This window comes from Lagopus leucura, unplaced genomic scaffold (genome assembly GCF_019238085.1).
Source record: "Lagopus leucura isolate 7727_CA_CO unplaced genomic scaffold, USGS_WTPT01 Super-Scaffold_100019, whole genome shotgun sequence".
Lineage (NCBI taxonomy): Eukaryota > Metazoa > Chordata > Aves > Galliformes > Phasianidae > Lagopus > Lagopus leucura.
The window spans coordinates 5,781,843-5,797,141 of NW_024962273.1; the positions used below are offsets into that span (position 1 = coordinate 5,781,843).

General features: G+C 46.0%; 1 protein-coding gene across 4 annotated transcripts in view; it reads right to left on the reverse strand.

Annotated features, from left to right (window-relative positions):
• THSD7B (thrombospondin type 1 domain containing 7B) overlaps positions 1-15,299 on the reverse strand; it is a 292,733-nt gene that overhangs the window by 276,839 nt on the left and 595 nt on the right. The window contains exon 1 of one of the 4 annotated variants that reach the window (XM_042877910.1): positions 14,939-15,022. The exons of 2 other annotated variants lie outside the window; for them this stretch is intronic. The gene's annotated coding sequence lies outside the window, so the exon portion shown is untranslated. Of the gene's footprint in view, positions 1-14,613; positions 14,744-14,938; positions 15,023-15,299 lie in introns of those variants that run through there. One more of the 4 variants, XM_042877911.1, reaches the window with a different exon arrangement.

The following is a 15,299-nucleotide window of genomic DNA, read 5'->3' on the forward strand; positions in this document are numbered from 1 at the left end:
CCCCCCCCCCCCCCCCCCCCCCCCCCCCCCCCCCCCCCCAAGACAGAGACTCAAGCAGAAATTATATTTCTACACTGTAAATATACAACTACTTGCCCAGGCTCCCACTGCAACCCATGACAGAAATCTTGGCTGCAGAGCTCACAAGCTCCGAGCACTGTGCTCAGTCCTTTCAGATCACTTTACTTCAATTTTAAACCAGGAAAGATTGCCTTCCAGTGCTGCAGAATGCAATCACTCACTGATTGACCACTCAGAAGGCTCTGATTTATAGCATGCCGGAACTGACTTGAAGTAAGTGGCAGCTGTGACTAGAAGAGAGGATCGGTGAATCCAAAGATTAAGCTTTCTTTCAATAGAAACAACCAACCAGAAGTTTTTCACAAGTAAGCCAAGGCTGTGATTCTATGAACTACTAAAGAAAAAAAATAAAAAAAATCAAAATCTGGATAATCAAAATAACAATACTGAAAGCCAGAAACAGATTCTATTCAAGGTTTGTCATTTTTCCTAAAATTCCTTCAAATTATATTGATTTCCAGACTTTACAGTATTATGTCACTAAAGAAACAGGAAGGTATCTGACATAGTTTATTTCCAGACAGCGCCTCTATAGCAGGAAATTTACTTTAAGCTGAACACAAACCCATTAGCTTTCTTGTTCACACCTAAATCAACGAGAAGCCTCTCAATGATTTCAGATGGTTTCAGCGTTTTGCCCTTTGGTATTTCCACTTTTGGTTGCGATCATAACAAGAGGTAGCGAGGGTGAGACAACCCAGAAAGCACGGAGGAATCTTCAGCTCAAGCATCAAGAGGTTATCATTCATGGTTTTACTTTCTGCACATTCATCTCACAAAAACTAAGCTCTACTATCACTTGCAGCTTGAATAATGATATCTATACATTATAACATTCCTAGAAGATTTATGGTTGAGCTCAACCACTCCAAGTCAGACAACTGTTCAGATGCTGTAGTCTCAGCCAAAAACCATTAACACACAACGTACATTTTCCATACACGTAACTACCTTTTCTCTAGTAGCCTCATTACTATGGAGCATGAAACAGGACTCAGCAGTGGAGATATCTGCACTGGTTTAGTCAGTGAGCTATCAAAGAGATAGAAGAAGAAGGGCTTGGCTTTCACTGAAGCATGCAGGAATTAAGCAGTCAGTTAAATGCAGGAAATGATATGCATTTGGATTTCCAAAGAAATAAAGTAATGCTTGTTTTAGTAAAGGTAGATGGTCACACTAAGCCCTGGATAATAAGCTAGGTTTTGATTAAAAGGTTAATCTGTCTACATGGACCTCAAAGGAGAGGCCGACCATAACCACCAGCATATGAGAACTTTCCAATTAACGTTGCAGGAAGCACCAGGAATGCACGAAGAGGGAACACTTCACCACCACTATGTTCAGAATTGCTCTAGAACTTCAGGTAGAAAAAGAGGGAGAGAAATCTTCCCAGCTGAATCTTTGTAAACACACATGAAGAAATGAGCAAGGGCAGCTGCAGCCTGGCAGTTTGGGCTCTGGCTTGGCTGCAGGTCTGTCAGGGCGTGCAAAAGCTGGACGTGTTCCCCAGCTGCAGCTGCCAAGGTTTGGGGTTGCTACAGTCTACGGATCAGGATGAGCTGAAAAATTCTGGTTCTCTATTATACAAAACAAAATGTTGGACAACACATTTGATTCCTGAGTGTCCCCAGAGCATTTAGTACATGTATCCTGCATCTTGCTGGAAAACAGCATCAACAGTGGTTTCTTGAAAATCAAACAGGACTTTCTTTTTCCCCAAACTCTTCAGGATATTTTTGCACCTCTCTCATATTATCTTCCTACTGGAAACAGTGCTAGATGAGGCAAAGCTCTCATCTTCCTTTACTCAAGTGCCTTCACAAAGTGCTCCAGTAGCATCTACTGAATGTGACTTTAAGTTCCAGGGAACCCAAGGTTACTTGTTGGTCTGCAAGTAGGCAGCTTGTTCAAATTTTGTGCAGACTGCAGCCACACGCTGCCTGAACTCTATAGCTGTCTAATTTCCTTCCATTTCTCTCTCCTCGCTATACACAGTTGTCTCAGAAAATTCCAAACTTTTACAGAGTAGGCTATCCTTTCTAAAACTAAATGCAGAACTTTATGCTCTGGGTGCTGGCTCAAAAACATAGCAAATATTCCAAAGAAGAAAGATTAAAAATGATTTTTGTCTGCAATCCTTCTAGACACTGTTTTCTGGATCTGGAAGCCAAATTCCTCACTTCCTCCATGAAGTGGCTGTGAGAAGCTGGATCTAGCTTGACTTCCTTGTCAAGTTTCCCCTACACCCCAGAGCCAATCCCTGAAGCTTAATTCCAGTTTTCCTGACAGCAGCTTCTTCTGAGTGGTAGGGATGTGCATTACATCTAATTAGGACCAGTCTTCCACAGAAAGAAATAATGGAAATTCTGGAACTGCATTCATCTTGAACTGCCTCCTACAAACTGATTTTTCTCAGGCATAACTTCCAGTATTTTTAAGTCTCCTCCTGCCATACTGCAAACCGTCATGGAAAAGCCTAATAGAAAAATATGTATTTCCATTCAAATATGCCAAGAGATCACAGTCTACACTTTTCACAATTACTCAAGGACTTGAACCAAACACTTGTGTTGTAACAAACCCTTTCTGCTTTTCATATTTCCATCGCAAACTCTCAGACATCAGCAGTGTTGTCTGTCACAGAACAAAGCTGCTCAGTTGCCATAAGCCACGAAGCTCCCCGGAGCTGAACTCCTCTAATGCAGCACAAGACTTCTGCGAGTTCAAACCTGCTGCCAACCTTTAAGAACTCGACACCAACCTGCTCTGTTGTTCAGCCTCTCTCTCAAGGCTGCAATGAGAAAAAAGCTGAATTTTAATCCTTTCCTGCAGAAGCAGATGCTGCGCCACCCCAAAATACACAGAATTACATCAAGTGCACGACTCTCCACTGAAAAGCATATGTACAGATAACTCAAAACACATTCTGATACCAGCTTTAGGGAGATCAAGAGCAGCTCTGAGGATGGAAAGGAACCAAAAATCCCTATTATCTTCTTTTCCATTCGAGTAACTCAGTATTTTTTTCCTTGAATATGCTTTCTTAGTATTGCTGAATGACAAATGAGAATCCATCCAAATCTTCCATAAAGCCACACAGAGAACGCAAAACATGACATAAAAATATGAAAACAGCTTAAGAAGCAGAAACAGTAACAGCTTCCTAACAGGTATGGCACAGGTGCCGCAAGTTCAACCACATTCACCTTCATTTTGCACCCAGGAACTTCCACTACAGAAATCTGAATTCTCATCTGCAGCAGCACACAGATACGTGATAGACAGCATTAGGTGCCCGGAGTGGAGTGAGCCTGAAGCAGTTACCTCAAGTCCCAGCACATTCAAATGCAGTCAAGTGCCACTGATGCTTTGCTGAACTGCAAATCCAGATCCAAAAGTGGAGATGATTGTTAACTTTCTACTTCCCCAGAAAGGACTTGAAGAAATGTTTGGTTTCACCGCTACTCTAAAGTGTCATTTGAAAGGGAAACTTCAGTCTGTTCTCTAGAATTCCTTTTCCGGATCTGAGAATGGCTCACAAACGTGGCTCTCCCAGAAATTTGGTTTTTACCTTATGTGAGATAAAAACCTTTCTCCGTCGCTCACAGAAACATTTGTGCAATTCTGACGAATAAAACCTAAATGAACATGCTCCAATCTAAAATAATGCTGTCACAGCAAAAATAAAATATTCATCATGGACTGCAAAGACCTGCCGTGGCACTCAGTGCTGAAACCCAGAAGGATTTTTCATTTATTAACACCCGGTCCTTGTTCAACAGCATACTAATGAAGTTAATCTAAAGGCTAAATTTCAATTATGAATCACAGAGCCACATCTCTGCTCCCTGATTGCTGGGATAATCTGAATCAAGCGTTCTCCTGTACAAAGTGCCATGGTTGACTGCACATAAAAGTTCGTGAAACATCAAAAATATTCAGTCCAGAAGGCAAAACCTGACAAACACCTGTTTGCACATCCATTCAATAACTCCGTAGCAAAGTAATGATTTCTAATAACTTGACAGACTGCTTACTCCCTTAAAATATGCAGCACAGGTCTGAACAATAAAAGGAACAGCAAATGTTTAAATCTCCCAGGCTTGCAGCCAAGACAAAGTCTTCAGCCTGAGTAAAAAAAAAGGGCTTCCATTTGCTAAAGTAATTTAGGAGAAAATGCTTTCCTCTCTCAAGTACCTACGGTGCATTTGTCCTGGAACAAAACCTGAAGGAGCAACCATGCTCAAACTACGCTGGGCAAAAGGCAGCACAACCACCAGTTGACGGGGCTGCTGTGTGAGGTGTGCTGCCTCACCGCGTGTCAGTGCAGCTCAGGGAAGGAGTTCCAGCTGCACAATTGGAAAGGACACAAAATATGAGAAATTGCAGTAACCTGGATCATTTGCTTCCAATTGCTTCTGCAACTGAAGGATGATGAACGCTCGTGCAAACATCGAACCGTGGTGCCATCCCATCTGAAAGACAGATACGGAGGCAGCACTGTGTTGAGTTTTTTAACAAGAAGGAAAAACAGAAGATACAGACTGCCTTCAATTTTCACCCAAAAGGACAAGGAATGGAAGGACTGCTTTCCCCAGATGGGAGCTGAAGGAGCATATAGAAACCAAAACATCAGGAAACCATGAGTTTTGATCAAAAACTTGGAATGAAGAAAGCAGAGCTTTCCAGATGACCTCTCAGATTCTACTTCACAGCACATACAATTTCTGGATAATAGATGCTTTGTATAACAACTCTGGGATCAATCCTTCCATTTGCCATGGAGAAGGAAACCCAGCAGAGTTTCCTCTAAGCATAACAAAGTATTATCTGACCATCTCCAGGGATGACAACTGTACATGGATTTCTTGTAAATCAAGCACAAGGCATTGACAAGTTCCTCCCACACACACGCCTATCTGCCCTCGTCCATCCTCTTTGACATGAGCTTGCAAGCAGAGAACAGACTCCCAATATTTGGTAACACCCTGCAGCACTTGAACGCAGCTCAGATACGTGCAACTCCTCCAGTGAGTCACAAGACTTTTTCTCCTCCCCTCTTCAAGTTAGTCAAAGGAGGTCACTCGCACCCCCACTTTCACCACTATTGCCCTAAACACAGATGTTAGTCTTCAAGTCCAGTTTTTTGGGATATAGGCGCAAATTGCACTCATTTCCTATGCCCAGCTTCAGTGCCCCTTTCCACTGCCTTCATCCTCCAAGTACATGTCACCCAGTAGGAAGTTAGCAGTACTTAGATAAATCTCAGACTTCTTACTAAAATTAATAAAAAGTTTTGTTTTGCAGATTACCAATATATTCACCACTTTGTCTGGTTGGGCAATATTATCTGCCATAACACTGATATGTAAGCAAAACAATTCAGAAATGACATCGTTCACCTCATCTTCTCACAGTCAGCTACTAGAATGGGCACCTTGCTCCGAGCCCTCCTGGGTGCTGTGCCAGCTGTCCTCCAGTCCTTAACTAAGCTGTTCCTGAGCAGCACACTCAGATGCATCAGCCTGAGCAACAGCACACACATGCACGCCTGGTGGAAGCAGGGCAGTTGTCTTGTAGCTCCAACAGAAATACATCTTAATTGACGGCCAGCATCACACCACAGATGAGCCAGGAGCAAAAAAAAAAAAAAGGCCAGCAATAACGACAGGCCACTAGAAGTAATCTGCTGTCTTCTGGGTAAAGCGTTCAATGCTAAAGCTTATTATCTATAACAGCACCTTTTGAATCACTTTTGTTTTGCCCTGTAGAATACCTTAATGTTTCTGCTGCTAATACAATTTCTGGCTTGCAGTACTGCCCTCGTCTGTAAAACTGCAAGAGAAAGGGACGGAAGAGATGAAAACGGGGGGAGGCAGAACTGCTGTTATTATTAAACCTTTAAGTTACAGAGTTAATTCCAGCTAAACGCTTTTGTCTGCCACGGTGTTTATATTGAAGTGAATTTTTTTTTTTTCCAGAAAGGAAATCAAATTGTTGCAGCCGAGCATCACACAACTCCACAGCCATCTATACGTGAGCCGACCACACTTCCACTCCAAGTCATCTGTTAAGCAGCACATCCCCAGCTGGGGACTGTAATTAGGGTGCAAACTGCCATACAATCCTCTTGCCAGATTGATGAAGGAGACCTCTTACAAGGTGATCCAGAAGGCAGTGCTGAGACCATTAATCATTTACCCGTTGAGGAGAATACAAAAAGCTCTGCCAGTAAGAGCATTACGGTGGAAAATACCTTGACAAAACCAGCAAAGTTTTAATTAAAAGGTCAGACATTAGTTATAATATTACTTCAAACATTTCAGGAAAGTTCACATCAAAAAAAGGAGATATTCAGATCTTCTGCAGAATTTGATGCTCACACTTCTGCTATTCCTTTTAAAAGCTTGATACTGATCAGCTCAGAGCTTTCAGCTCTGCCAGCAGCATCCCCAGATACCAAACAAACATGAGAGTAATCCACAGAGCTGGGCTGCCAGTACTTCAACCTGCAGCTATTTATTCTGGGAGATCTGAATCCACTGAAAAGGCAAATATTTTCGGCAGCGTGTGGTTACAGAACTCAGCAGCACAAAACCTCAGGCTACAGTGAGAAGGGCAGCCCTGGGGCACTGCCTTCAGGGCCTGAGCACGTGGGTCAATGCTGCCAAACAACCACGAGTTGCAACTTCTGAAGTACGCCGCTGTGGGGAAATACCTTAAGTACCTACAGGTGAGGTCAAAGCGCTGCCCCTCTTCATTCACACTGGCTGCACTGAGGAAGGCCATCCATACAGAATCCTATTCTGACAGATAAACAGAGAGGTGCAAGAATCAAGATCACTGACATACTCTAAGGCTATTGCTAGAGTCAAAGTATTTCTCTTCGGAAACAAATTTTTAATCTTCTTTAGCATTCAGAGTCCTGTTCTGCTTACCATGCACCATTCATACAGAGGGTGGAACAGGTTGCCCAAGGAGGCTGTGGATGCCCCAGCCCTGCAGGCATTCAAGGCCAGGCTGGATGTGGCTCTGGGCAGCCTGCTCTGGTGGCTGGCGACCCTGCACATAGCAGGGGGTTGGAACTGGATGACGGCTGTGGCCCTTATCAACCCGAGCCATTCTATGGTTCTGTGATCCATCAAGAGAATCAGCACCAAACCATGTCCTACCATCAAACTTCACTCACATTGGCCCACAGCCCCAGGGAGCAGCATCTGGCAGGGAGGGGACAGGAGCCAGACTCTGCTTGTAGAGATTTGATGGAACTGCCTAGGAGGCTTCTGCTAGTTCAAAAGCAAACAAAATCCATCCCATACAACCATCCACCAACCTAACAGAAAATGCATTTTGCTGTAGAATACGCAATAGGGAGGAAACTTAATCCAAGCACATCATTGCACAGTCCAACAGGATTTGCTAGAAACTGCACTGGTGAAGGCAAGCTGCTATTAGCTAAGTCTAAAATGCAGTCGGCATGCAATTACTTTCTTCCCAAATGACTGGAACAGCTAAATCTAAATAATTTTCCACAGCATATCCAAAATAAAGAGTTGTAAAATAAGAAAGTCTGCCACCTGTTACTACAAAGTTAAACCAATTTAAATATTAAAAAAAAAAAAAAAGAAGAAGAATCTTGTTTGCAAACCACTGTATTCCTTCCCAACTTCCCTCCTTCCCCAGAGACAGCGGCTTCTTTCAAGGTACACAGCAGCAGGGAGTGCTGACAGCAGCACAGGGCTGAGCACAGCCCAACGCAGTTCTAGCAACAAGTGGCTTTGCAAAGGGTTCTTTTGCAAACAGAGCTGTAGAAATAAGAAATAAATGAATTCCTTCTGCAACACAGGAAAATTTCTGATTTCCAAGACCCTTGCTTGCATAAGTAAACATGCATTAATTCGCTGAATATGTCAGTGAGAGAAGAAAAGCAGAAATAGCTTCATTATCATTATACAAAATCATACACACAGCAATCTGCTGCAACAGCAAGTCCTACCATACGTCACAGCTTCCCCCATTATTCACATTCTCCCAATGCAGCTGAGCCAGTGATGAGCACTCAGCAGAGCAGTGCTAGCACACGCAGGATAACTCCTGTATCCTAAACCAGTGGGGCTTTTTAACAAGTCAGTAGCATCCAAACACCAAACAGGGAGAACAGAAACTAACTTGCAAACACAAAGATGCTGACCTGAGGATGGGAGACCCACTGTGGCATCACTTACTGGAAGGGTACCAACAACACAGACAGAACTTTTTACCAAAATTTTAACATCTAATTTAAATAAACCAAAGTGTGCTGTCAGCACTGGATGGCACAAGGCCCCACAGTGCCTACATCCTACGCTTAGCATTTCTTGGAATACTGAGTATTAAACACAACACACAACCGAAATAACACCCAAATGCTTCATAGGTTGGAAGGGACCTCCACAACCGTCTCCTTCCAACCTGCAGACAGCTAACATGTTATCAGCATGATGGTCTTATCATGGAATAACAAGGGAAAAATCTGTTCCCCCTCTTGGAATCTTGCTGTGTCATCACTCACCAGCATGAATACTGCTCTCATCCATAGGCAACCCGCTAAAGATGCCAATGGGTTCTCCTTTTAGTGCAGCAATTAATGCTTCTGTTCACAATCTCTGACCTTTAGCTCTCGGTCCCAGAAGGGTTATTCACATTTTTCCTTTTAAGTTTAGCACAAACTGGGAACTATTTGAATCTTCCTAAAGACAGAGGGACATTAATCGTAACCACAAACCAGCCTTTCATAGCAGTAATTCCCAGAGCTTTCTCCTCCAAACCTGCTCTTCTCCCCAGGACCAGCTGCTCCCCCCATTTCCACCACTGCTGCAGTTCTGATGTTCTCTGTTCCAGAGGTATTTTTAGCAAGTAACTTGGAAGAAGCTTTCACAGTGCCATAAAGTTGTGCATCCCATGCTGCACCCCCTGCAGGAGGATGGCGTTGCTGGGTTATGTTCAGTGAAGCCGTAGAGCTGTGGGCAATATTCTTCACTTCCACTGCCATCACTCCTCATTCCATTTCCACCTTCCTTCCTTCTTTTCCTCAGAAATGTAGTTATTATTTTTTGTTTTTGCCTAATATTTGTTATAAAATCACCAAACATGGAGAAAAACCTCAGCATGCCATCTTCAGACGCGCCCCACAAAGGCACCTGGCACCTTCTTTTGAAAGTGTAATTAATGCCTGTTTTTACAAGGCAATCCCCATGCACACACATAAATAAATAACACAAAATATATTTTCTCGCTTCCAGTCTCAAAAACATTAATCATAAGTTAATCATCAATATCCTTCTGTGTTAAACAGCCCTGATACGGACATCATTATCGCTAGTTTGGAAGACTGATTGGCTATAAAACTCCTCTGGAGCCAGAGAGAGGGCACTGCAGAGCTGAGAGTCACCCAAACATCCAGAAGAAAAGCTGCACCCACGTACACAGAGTGCTGGGCTCAGGCACAGGGAGAGGCGATCAGCCTGACAGGAAATGTAATTACTCTGATAGTTCCTGCCAAGATTAGACATGATATAAGCAGATATATCAAACGCATTTGACGTGACATATTATCACTGATGTGCCTAAACATATAAAATGGGGTGGAGGGTGGATGGCTTGGATTCTGGAAGGGTGGGAGCATCCTTTTTTTGTCATTATTTTATTTTACAGGGAACAAGTCACTTGACACGCCATCTCTACCTCCATCCCGTTTGTTCATTAAGGTTTCTCCTCTCCTTCCCAGCTCCTATTTCCATCATGATCAGAGTGACATAAAACATCCTCTTCGTTGCGGCTCACTAAAATCGAAGCCGCATCATGTCTCTTTTTCACGTCTTCTCTTCGCTCCTTGTCACTCAGAGGTTTCAATCCATCAGCTTTCTGCTCACATCCACAGTCCGAGCCCACTTCTCGACACCAGCCTTCTTGTTTGCCCCTTCTCGTTCTTGCTTTCACTCACCAGAGCTCCTTCCCGTCATCATCAATCAGCTCCAAATTGCCACCATCTCACGGCCGTCATTCACACACCAACCCCTTCTCCTCGTCCCCACGCCAGATTTCCATCATCTTCGCAAACTACTGAGCAACTTCCTATTATTTTAAAACACATCCTACTGTTTTCCCTCCTACGAGCCACATATTTGTCTCACCACCCCCCACCAGCTCATAAAGCTTCCCCATATTTGCCCATTCTCCCACCAGGTCAGCCTCAGCGCGGTGCATCATCTCTGCATGCAATTCCCTCAAGGACTACAGCACACCAAACACCTGAGACTCCACCTCACTCCAGCCCTGAGCCCCACAGACACAGGAGAGAACACAGCATGACGTGAACTGTCAACAAAAGCCTCAGAAACCCTTGTTGGAGAGTTACTCTCTCAAGTGTAGGTCTCTGATACTTCATCTAGGGCTGATAGTTGAAAAGAAGAGCCACGTGCAGCTCGGCCCAAAAGCCAAAATAACAGGAAGACAGCAATCCTCAAGGCTCTCAGAGCTGGTCCGTAAGATTAATGGGCTTCTCTGTTCAATTGACCAACTGCAAAAATAGGGAAGGAAAAAAAAAAAAAAAAACCACACACACAAAACTGAGCAAAAAGAATTGAACAAGAACCGAATGCTTATTTTCTTTCCAGCTTTTACCGGAAAGCAATCCGAACACTTCCCCTCAGACACTGTCAGATTTTATTCCAGAAGAAAGACTGCTTCTTCTGGGCAAATTTAACCTTCTGATTATTTTTTTAATTTACATCTTGAATGAAAGTTTTACTTAAAGCCATTGCAATGAAATCTTGCAACTCTTTGACAACATTTAGAAGATGCCAAATCATTTTAATCCTCCGAAAGTGGGAATCTCTCACTGGAAACACGCTTCTCACAAACAAAGTTTTGTCCTTACCAAAGCTCTGTCCCTCTCAGTTTAACACTGCCACTAAAGTACTTTAAATGGGGAGGAAAAAAAAAAAATCTTTTTTTTTTTTTTTTTTTTAATTGATGGAAAGTTCAAAATTACTTCACCCCCAAAATAAAGCCTTGCTCTGGACCTGTCTGCGCTACTGTCGGACACACAGAGCATACTGCTGCTCATTTCCTGACAAATTACTCTCCAGGAGAATAGAAATCATCCACGCTGAGCCTCAGCAGCCTGTTGGAGGAGCTGCCTCAATGCACACAGATGCAGAACAACACTGAGCAGCCCCCACATACACAGACCAGAGCTTCAGCCCCATTCACTGATGGCTGCATGGCACTCACCTTCATAGTGCTGCACCTGCACACAGCTCTCCCATCCATTGCCTTCTTCATGCGGGCATACTCTCTCTTTTATTAACAATTACTTAACTCTGTGCATACTCTTAAACAAGGCAGGTTACTCTCCCGGCTTTTGAAACAGGATGGGGCACAGCTAAAATTTTAATTAGCAAAACAAACAACAAAAAAAGATTCTATTGTGAGTTTCTGTTGGGGTGATTTGTAAAATAAATTGGCCTCACCTACCAAGCTGCCCTCACCACCCAAGTCTTCTCTTTCTCAAATGAGTATCACACATTAGTGATACAACTGCTACCACTAATGGTATACTGGTGCAATGTGAACCACACATCATTGCTGGAGATGGCTCTCACCAGCGCCACCATGTAAAGCTGTATGTTGTGCTCACTACAAGTACCCAAACAGAAGCACAGATCCCTACATATGTGCTTCCCAGGCACCTCACAACACAGAGGTCAGTGCCCACTGGAACAGTGCCCCAGGAACCACTGCCCCACACTGTGGTAACTCTGCTCCCACTGCACTACTGCTCTCTGATGACTGGTAACAGCAATCCAAAGACAATTTTGCACATCCCAGTGAAAATCCAGTGATTCTGACGCCGAGCAAAGACAAAAATCTCTATCTAGTGACCAAATACCACTGTCATGTCACACATGTATAAACATAAACTCCTACAAACCCTGCAATGGTGAGTTCTCTACCCAACCTCCTTTTCACACAACAGACAGAAAGCTAGGCTGCTTTTGCAGCATGCTAAAACGCCAACGTGAGTTGTCAGCCACTGTGGGAGATGGATCAAAACCTGCCTCAGCTCCACCCAACAACTGAGGAGATCGCTCAGGGCCATATTCCTTTCATAAGCCTGTGCCAGACCAGGAGGTACAAGTAGCCTTCTGTCCATTACCCAGAGCAAGGATGGGAACAGAAGGCTGCCACATTACTTCATTACTTCAGCCTGCCTCCAGCACTTCAAAAATACTCACTACCTCCTTCTCCACTGCTGTCCCAAACTGCCCAGCATGCAGACAGCCTAAGCAGCCACAGCACATCATGCATGCAACAAGTTGTGTGAGAAGAGAGAGAAGCAATGAAAAGCTTTCAAAACAATAAAAAAAAAAAGTAGTTTTGTTTCAATCTAAATAATAAAAGCTTAGCAAATAAAAATCATAAAAAGGAACTATAACTAAAAGCATTGCAAACAAAAGTGATGCAGCAAATCCTTAATACTCAAAAGTTTAAAACTAAGCACAGCAGAAATACAAAGGAATGTCTAAAGATGACTCAAGGAAAGGCACTCAAAAAGAACATTACCAGCACACGTACGGTAAGCAGCGCGCCCTGGGCTAGCAGAAGAAGCTTTTAGCATTTCATGTTCCAGCACAGGACAGCACACAGCAAGCCATCTGCTCAGAGCCAGGAGCTCAGCAGAACGCTGTCAGTGACACAGAGCCCAGACTTCTGCGGCTCACACAGAGCACAGCAACACTCAGAGCTCCTGGTTAACTCCTGGCACAACTTCCTGGGATTTCTCAGATTAACAGCACTTTATTTTATCTGAGGTGCTTTGTCTGTTTCTCCTACCCACTTTCCACCAGCCTAGGAGGAGGTCTGGACACAATGGGACACGGCCACCAGAGCCTTGGCAATCCCAACTCCTCCTCACAGCTGACCCTCCTGTGCTCTTGAGGCAAACAGCCACACAAGTAATGCCACTAACATCCTAAATGCCACCTCAGGGGTAAACTCAGGTGTGGAATTACCTGGGATGTGGCACTTAAATGACAGCACCGAGGTTTTTAGCCAGATTCTGTCATATTATGAGACCCAACTACTGCGAGGCAGGACAGCCCACCTGCGGCTGCTAAGCACCCAGAGCTGGCAGCAAACCACATCAGCACCCATTCCCAGTTGTTCCCAGCTGCACTGATAGCACAGGAGCCTGCAAGCCATGGCTAGAACAGAAATCTTCATCTCCTTCCTACTGCATTCACTAACAGCAATGCCACATTTAGGGAAAACCATGTTTTTGTCACCCACACTGACACAAGCCCAAGACTCAAGAAAGTTCCTAACAACTGACAGCCCAGCCACACACTTGTTGAACACAAGCTGGCAGGACATCGTCCATTAGCTACAGAGCACCTCAAGTTCTTTCTTCAGTCTTAAGGCTCAAGCAGTTTCCCCTCACCCTGCCCATCCACAGCACTGACCCCTGGTACAACACACACCGATAAAGCACAGAGTATACCTGCACCAGAGAGCTCAGCATGCTGAGCAACAGCCTGTAGGCATTCCCACCACCTTGTTAATCAGCAACAGCACCACTATTGCTCAGCTTTCATAATCCCTTCCAGCTGAGGTGGGTGGGTGCAAGGAGCACCGCAGGGCAGGAAGGCAGAACAGACACGCGTTTGTGTTACCACCGCAGCACTGCCAACTCTGGGTATTTATAATTTGTATTATTTACTTATCCCACTCTTTTCCAGCCTGCGCAGCCCAACAAGCTCAGTTGCCTTGGACACCTGGGTGGGAAAGTTCCCATCACAGCTCATCTTCCATCGTTCCCTTCCTACCAGCCGACAGCTGCTGGCAACCCAAAGCAGCCTTAGTGCGGCACCCAGGGCTCCCTCGTGCCTCCCTGCAGCCCGGCGCGGTACCTGCAGCTCGGGGCACGTTCCGCCCGCTCCAGCTCTGCCTCCTCGCAGGCTCTCCTGCTGCCAGCCGCGGTGACAGCTCGGTGCAAACACAAGGAGCGAGCTTTGGAAGCAGGCAGGAAAGCTGTGTCGCTCTGCTGGATGAAAACCGGTAAGGAAGAACGGAAAAAAGAAAAGAAAAAAAAGCGCGGATACCGAAGCACGAGGAGAGCTCCGGGACTCCTCCCAAAGCCACGCCGCTGCCAGCAAACCCCACAACTTGTGCGCTGCCAGCAGCGGGCACGAGCAGCACGAGTGCCTCCTAGCAGGGCAGCGCGTCGGCAGCCGAGCAGCAGCACCGCGATCTTTAGCGGAGAGCTTTCTAGTGAAGGGACGTCCCTAGAAAGCAGTCGCTACGCGTGCAGTCCTCCCGAATGTCATTACTGATCCAGAAGTAATGAAATAGCAAATAATACGGCCCCAGGGTACACATCAGCCGCCTCTCCTAATGCATACAGATGGAGCTCAACAGCTTTGCTGCTCTTCCATTATCGCAACGAAAGCGGATCTGTGAAACGCGATCGCGGTGAGGCGGCTTACTCACGAGCAGCGTTTATTTCCGATTCCTCAGAAAACGCTTCTAAACACGCTGCGATGGGGGAAAAAGTTTCCGGGTTCCAAAGCGGCGGCAGCTCCGTCCCTCACACCTGCCCACAGGTGCCCGCAGCGGGCTCGCTCCCTCACGCAACAGCTCGTTTGCTCCACAGCGAAGCGCAGGTCGCAGAGGTCAGCAGGCAGCGCGTGCCGCCCGGCTCGCTCCTGACCTTGGGTGCGCCGCGAGACGCCGGACGGACGGACAGGCACACAAACGTACATACACACGCGCGCGCGGCAAACTCGGAGTGCGCGCTCGCGGCGAAGCACGTTACCTGGCACACGGCACTACCCGGAATATCAGCGGGCGGACACAACCACCTCCGCGCCGGGGGCGGGCCATCCCGCGCCAAGGCAGCACGGCACCGTGGGCACCCGACGCCGCAGCCCGGCTACTTTTCACAGCCGGAGTTTGCTACTGCAGCAGCGGCCGCCGCCGCCGCCACCTTCCAGCGCCCGGCTGATCCCCGCCCCGCCCCGCGCACCAAGCGGCCGGCGCGGAGATGCTCGGCCGGCGCCGTCCCGCAGCCGCAGCAACTTCTGCCGCGCGCCGCTCCCACGGCCCCGCCCGGCCGCGACCCCCCGCGCGCCTCTCGCCGCACCTGCTGGCAGCCCAGCGCGGGCTGGGAGCGCTGC